Genomic DNA, 7,482 nt, shown 5'->3' on the forward strand with positions numbered 1-7,482 from the left:
CTGCCATCGTGTCCTGTCTCTTCCCAGGATGGGGTGCAACAGCAGAAAAACAGAGCCCATGGAGTGCCTTCTTGCCAGCACACAGAGGAGCAGACAGCAGAGAGCTGCACTGGGACACACAAGGACAGAGCAACCCTCTCTCCAGTATGAGGACATGCACAGCCAAAAGAGAGGGGTGTAATTGTCACCCCCTCTCCTGTAAGAGAGATGTGTGCACACTGAAGTGTGCTCCTGAGGGACTAGAAATGGTGGGGATTAGGGAGTTTAGAAACTTATAGGTGCTTTTTAACATCCTGCAAGTGTTTTGCACATTGGTTTATCTGTCAGCCTGTTGATATTGATCCAGAAGGTGAAGTTCAGAGTGCCAGCTAATTATGTGTCATTAATAAATCAGTAAACCACTTAGATCCTGATCTGAGTTAAACCACTTAAGCAAAACAAGTCTTCCCTGCCGCACTCCCTGGTGTTAAAAAAGTCATATGCTATTAAAAACACAATGAGCAATTAGCTTAAGTACCCCTGAATCGCACTCAAGTTACAATAGGTCTTTAACTCAGACGATTGACTATTTCATTTCCTAGGAGAAATGTAGTTAGACATTAACATGCTTCTTCTTGATGCTCTGATTATCTCAAAGAGAGTTGCTGGCTGCAGTCCGATGGACTCCTTTGCCATTCCTCTCTTAATGTGGTCACCTCAATATGAGCCTGTATTACAAAAAGGAAATTTATTTCCAAATTATGTTTCAGTAAGTAGTCTCTCCTCACATGCATTGGTCTTATTTGCAGCCCAGCTGTTGAACCTGGGGAAATACCTCCCAAGTGAATAATCTCCAATTTCTCATAGTTGTCATGTTATAACTGAAGAAATTAAAAATAACTGATGAGCTGAGATAGTGCAGAAAGAGCAGAATGAAATAAAAGTTTCCTGTTCAACAAAAGCATTGAAAAGTAAAATGTAGCTAAAGCTTTTGGATCCTCAAGTATGAGCTGGAAAGCAAGAGGCTTCAATGATTAGATCCAGAGAAACAACACATCCCCTGGAACTTTATTGAAAATATTAATAATGAAGTGCAGAAAATCAATTTAAAACATATAATTCAAATATCCCATGAAAGAAATACACACATAATTGTTAAGAATTTAACTGAAAGAAAATAATAAAGCTACTGGTCACCTACAGTTTTCAACCTAAAAAGAAGCTCTAGCATGTGGCCAGCCTATTACTGCTAGAGCTTGCCCTGACTTCAGACATTTACTTTCCATGAAGGACATCCTTGAATCTGCAGATCAGGACCTCAGCAGGAATAAGCTCAGTTCCAGAGGAAGATCCCTCTATGGAAGACCTCCTTTTTATTAAATAGAAGGACTATCATTAAACGGCCTTATTGCAGATAGGCAAGGGCATGTCCCTCATTTGCCACCCTGTTTCTTGGCAGGTTAAAGCCATTACATTAGTTTTACTACCCTGTAGTAACTTAAACCAGCAGGATCTTGTTTTGTGGTTAGTGGTGGCTGTTGAGGTGAAAATTAATGGTTTCTTTAAACACTCGCCTATGGCCATGTCCTTTGAATTGTCTTTCTTTGGTATCACTTTTTGGCCTGAAAGCATGAAAAGTCTTGTATTCTTTGTACAAAGTTGCAATTCCCTCTTTAGATTAGAAACAATCTTTTCAATGAATATGTACGTGTTATTTATTATAATGTGTTTATGGTTAGGGCTCTCATACAATGCCAAGAAGTCCACAAATCCACAGGTAAAAATTAATAAGCAACAGAGAAACATAAAGTTATAATTTTCAGAGATATATGGGAAAACAGACCTTCAATAAAGCACTATAAAACTTACTTATAGGAATATATATAAAAACCCAATCACATGATTGATATGTTTTATGATGAAGAAGAATAAAAACTACACATCTTCAAACTAATTTTTAAGACGTCCCTGATGTGTTCACAGTCCTATTATGTGGCCTTCTTTGGCTTAAAGTACACCAGCAGCACTTCTAAAGGTGCAAATGAATAGTGCTCATTTGTAAAATAAAAGATCCAGCCCATTATCTAGGGCTATGGAACTGGATATAATTTTACTGCATTTACTATCACACCACCAACAAAAAAAGGAATAAAAAAAGTTAAACCCAAGACTACACTGGGAAGAAACAGAAGTATTAGGTTAACAGTGTCTGATAACTGGCAAGACCAAACAGGTACTGTTCCAATTAATTACAGTTCCCACACAATTCAAAGGTGCTTTGACCGCAGCAGGCACTGGCAGTGTTCATTTGGGTTGGAAAGATCTATGGAACGAGGGACAATCAAATCCACAGTACAAGCATTAATAAAGTTATCTGTTAGCTTTGTAGTTTTTCTGGCTTTTGCGTCCAAGTGTGAGCTAGAATATTCTTTATGTAAGAATTAAAGATGCCAGCAACAACCTGTGGGACTTTCTCAACTCTGGTAAAATGTCACACGCTTGTTTGACCTGGTTTATGCAGAAAAAGAAACAGAAAAGACATAAAAAAAAAAACCCACCCAAAACCTGCATACACATAAATAAACCCCACAAAACGAAACAAAAGCAAAGAAAACAACAAAGAAACCCAGAGCCTTTCACTGTATAAAAAAAGGAACAATTAAAACTCATATTCTGTCCTAGAATCACAGAACGTGGAGCTGTGGCTGAAGTACCCCTTTATTATCATTTTCCAATAGATTTTCTCTTAAACACTTTCACTTTGCTCTGTGAAAGTGAAGTAATTACTGTTTAACAGTATTATTGTTCCACTGTAATTGCAAATACTGAACAAGCCATAACAGCTAAGGCAACTACAATGATTACAAGAACCTGTGTCTCCCACAGATTTGGCTAACGACACAATCTGAGTACAGCTACAACGTAATTAGAGGACTCTGCCCATTACTAGAAGGCTGAGACTTAAGGTGTCTTTAAAAAAGCATTTAGGAGATCAAGAATGCACTGTATAGTTAAGTAACAGACTTAAATAACCTGTCTGGATACCATGTTTGCTTTGTGTCTTTTTAAACATTTGTTTGGCTCATCAACCATTTAAAAAGAATACCCAATCTATCTGGGGTAGCTTCATGTCCAAGCTGGAATTTCCTTCATGAGGAAATGGCCTCAAGTTGCACCAGGAGAGGTCTAGGTTGGGTGTTAGGAAAAATTTCTTCATGAAAAGGGTTGCAGAACATTGGAACAGGCTTTCCAGAGAGGTGGTTGAGTCACCATCCCTGGCGGTGCTTCAAAGACGTGCAGATGCAGCACATAGGACAAGGTTTAGTGGTGGGCTTGGCAATGTTAGGTTAATAGCTGGGCTCAATGAACTTAGAGGTCTTTTCCAACCTAAATGATTCTATGTATTTCAAAATAAAAGCAAAAGCTGAACAAGAATTAGAAGTGAAAAATTTTCAGGAAGGTCAGAGTTTAACTCCCCCTGAGATAATATTACCACATAAAATTCCTTTCTCATGTGCCAGATCAGTCATATCTAAGTGTCAAAGGGGACTTTGACACGATAAAAAACCCCTTCTCTCACAGATGGTCACAAAATAATATGTCAAACTACCCTGATCTTGTGATCTGCATTTGCTCAGTGGACTCCCATCTTTATCAAAAAAAGTGTAAAGGAGATATTACTGTGAGACCTCAAATTCTGTAAGTGATGAATAGCATTTGAGTATTTGGTCATTTGTACATTGGCCAACACCTTCTGAGGGACTGGAGGGTCTCTGAAGCTTAATCCAATTGTATGTCCTTCTGGGTACATCTGCAAGTGGTGAAGTGACATTTCCTCCATCTTCTCCTCTTTATCAGAGACTATTTTTAAGCTAAAAGAAAAAACCCTCACTTACCTTGCCATAATTTTCCATACAAGTTCCACAGATGTCACCATTTGCGATCTTTTGTCCCACAGTTCATTGGAATAATGCCCCTTCAAGACATCTTTCTCTTGTAAGTGTGAAGCTAAAGAATGAAAAGGTACTGAGTGCCAGGAAGAAAAAACTCAAGTAAAAAGACCATTATAAATGGCATTTTGATCAGCCAGCAGCAGGGCACAGTTGCAGAAAATCGTCCAGATTCTTCAGCTGAGTCAATTCTGTCAATATACGAGTTACAGAGATTAGAGATTCTCAAGGAGGAAATTTAGATCTACCTATCCCTTCTTCCTAAGAGAGAATGCAATTCACTGACAAATCCTGTCAGATGTTTCTCTCAGCTTATCCACTACATAAAGGTGATAGAATTACTTGTCTTTTGTAACATGTAAATTAGAAAATTTTACTCTGCTTAAATACTGTTCTTAATTTCTTAATTTAATAATTTGCTTCTAAAAAGAGATTTTGATAAACTTTTTGATTTATTATATTCAGATACATATCCAGTCCAATAATTTCCTTCAAGGAAACAGTGAAGGTTCTTTTCTATGAGTTCCTACATAAACATAGAATAAGCCTCATTTTGACTTAGAAATATCTGCCTTATTGGTCCAGCACAATTCATATATGATAAGGGAGATGTGAACGTAAGGGGGAAACTCAGATTTACATGAGCAGGTAAGAGTTACTTTGAGAATATGTCCTATTTTATAAACATTGCATGTATTTGCTCTTGTTTTATTTTTAGTAAATAAGGATGTTATTCCCAGCATCCTTCATATTGCCATTTTTGTCATGGAAGTTAGCTTTGAAAAGGGATTTAAAAAGGAAATACTGAAAAGCTTTAAAGCCAGCTGGGAGGCAAGGACACCTTCTGAGAAGCAGAGATAAAAGCAGCAAAGCCAGGATCACTGCAAAGAAGAGATCTTCACTATCACCTAAGACATATAAAAAAAAAATAACAAGTGATAGGTCCAAGAAGGGCTTTGAAGCTGAGCCCCATGACTGTGTGTGAGAGCAAGAAGCAAGAAACAAAAAAGAGGTGAGGGGAGTAGAGAAGAAGCATTTCAGAACAGGATGTACCAGAGGAAAGCAAGGATGGGCAGAGAAGGGCAGGTGGCCTGGGGAACAGGCTACAGCAACCCAGGTTGCTTTGGTGTCACTGCTGTGGATCAGGTAAATCATGTCAGGTTCTAGTGGAAGAACATACCAACCCCATAGCAACTCAGAGTCAAGCAGTCCATTGCTTTCCTATAAGACAGGTTTCTTGTCAAGAATAAACTTTTACTAGCTTTATTACATATGACTTTTTATATCAGTAGTATCTAATCAGTTGAAATTTTTTAAGGATGGCTTTTTTTACTTTAATTTAAGCATGTTATGTGCCAGTGCAACCTAAAGTGAAACAAGTGCTGTTACAAGCATCTTTTTGCTAGTTTAAGTGTAACATTTTCAAGTCATGTGTGCTAGAAATCACAGCTCAAGTGTATTGCCCTGCCTAGGTCAGACCTATCAGTGCAGTCATGATCCAAAGGGGATATCTCTACCAGGATATGGTACAACTAGAAAAGAGAGTAATGAGGAAAACCAGAAGTACAGACCAGCTCCCAGAGAAGGAACACTGGATATGCCAGGGCTTGTCAGCTTGGAAGAGATTATAAGGAATATGACTGACATCTACAAAATCCATCAGCACAGTAGCTGAGTATGGATCAATTGCTCACTTAATCTTCTCATAAGGGAAGCATCATTTGAAGTCAGGAGAAGCCACATTCAAAATGAAAAGGGTTACTTCTCATGCAACAACTGTGGGATAAACTGGACAAATATCATGAGAAGAAATTCACTGTCTTACTAAACAGGCAGAAAACATATTCCATCAGCTGCAGATGACTAGGGAATGGGAGAGGACTAGGAGGCATTCCCATGTATGTCTAGCCTTACCTGATGGTGGCTGCTCCTACAGGCTGCAGGATATCAGGCTGCAATATTAAAAAAGAAAAACCATCTTGTTCTCATACAATAGTATTCTCTGCATTTCACTAAAAATGTAGCATTGTTTCCTTAAGAAGAATATAGTAATTCTCAAAATATTTTGCAATTCACAGTTCAACTTTTACGCACAGCATTTGTCTGTTGCTAAATAGTTTGTGTTGAAAGATTTTCATTTTCAGTTTTGATATACAAAGGTGATATATCATCCTAATTGCAGACGCAGTTATACCCACATGAATATTAGAACTGGTGCAATCTTTCCCTGTTTATCTAAAGTATTTAATTACTGTAGTGATAGAACCATTCAAGCCTTCACTAATGTTAGTGTTTAATATTTTTGTTTAAATCAGATGTAAGACACTGCATGATTCAGGATTAAAAATTTTAAGAATTTTTTTGTAAGTGCATTAAGCTTATTGTTGGACTGTCGTTGTGCTACTGTCACCTGAGCATCCTTCTGCCTCCAAACTCCTCTTTGCATTTTCCTATTTGAAATGTCTTATAAATCCTGAGGACATCTTGAACCCTCATGAGGCTGTACAGCCTTGTTACCTAAAATGTACTGATGCAAACGGAAGGAGACAGCACAGCAGACAAACCACACAGCCCATGGTACATTGAATGCAGGTAACATAAAGCCCAGAATCCCAGCTTGCCAAAACCAAACACATTCCATAGGGCCAGTTGTGGTTTAGAAATGGTATTCTTAATTTTAGTGCTACTGCACAAAATTTACCCCGTCCTCATTGAAACCAGAACAGGGCCTAAAAGTAGGGCAGGCATGGATGATACATTTCTTTCTCATACTCTTCCACTGTCCACTAGGCAGGCTAGCAGGTAAGAAGAGATCCCAAAGTCCCTAACTTTTATCTGAGATACCCTGTCCCAGTGATGTCAAGGCAGGTTTTGTAATGGTCTTTAGTGACATAGATTTCATGCATTTTATAGATAAGCTCTCAGTAATCTAAGAAGAGTTGAACAGTCCATTGCTCAGTGTTTCATGCAGGAAATCTCTCAAACCTAGTGCACTATCACATACATTCTCTGCAGTAGAGAAAAGGATAGAATCTGATTCTACAGGGCAGAATCCTGGGGTCTGCTCATCATTGCACCTTCCCTTGTCTCCAACCAACCTCCTATTCTGAACGCCCTCCAGCTCTCTCAAGTCGTCAGGTGTCTCACTCCACAATGGTGTTTTCCCAGGTTATATCCTGACCCGTTGCCTGAAACAAGACCCCACAGTAAAGAAATCTGTGAGCTAAACATGGTTATCTGTATCACTGTACCCTATCACACATGCCTGTTTGCCAACGCTTTCCTTCCTCCCCACCCAACCTCTGCCTCCAGAGCCTCATTCCGACCTTCTGCCTCACCCTGCCTCCTCCCAGGCCCCTTTGCTCACCAGGCTTTGTTTTCATTCTGCCTCCCTCAGTCCATCCTGTCCCCATTCCCCCATCATTTTAAGCCCTTCTGGTGATTCTTTACTGTGAGGGTGGTGAGGCACTGGGGTTTCCCAGAGAAGCTGCGGCTGCCCCACCCCTGGAAGGGTTCAAGGCCAGGCTGGATGGGTTTTGAACACCCTCACTTA

General features: G+C 39.3%; 1 protein-coding gene across 2 annotated transcripts in view; it reads right to left on the reverse strand.

Moving 5' to 3' along the window:
• LOC146442006 (DGAT1/2-independent enzyme synthesizing storage lipids-like) overlaps positions 1-7,117 on the reverse strand; it is a 51,336-nt gene extending 44,219 nt beyond the window's left edge. For both annotated transcript variants that reach the window (XM_085052859.1, XM_085052857.1), the window contains exon 1: positions 7,028-7,117. The gene's annotated coding sequence lies outside the window, so the exon portion shown is untranslated. The remainder of the gene's footprint in view (positions 1-7,027) is intronic.
• Between the last annotated feature and the right edge of the window lie 365 nt (positions 7,118-7,482).

The sequence above is a fragment of the Lichenostomus cassidix genome, chromosome 2 (assembly GCF_008360975.1).
Source record: "Lichenostomus cassidix isolate B80296 chromosome 2, HeHo_3.0, whole genome shotgun sequence".
In the NCBI taxonomy this organism is placed as follows: Eukaryota; Metazoa; Chordata; class Aves; order Passeriformes; family Meliphagidae; genus Lichenostomus; species Lichenostomus cassidix.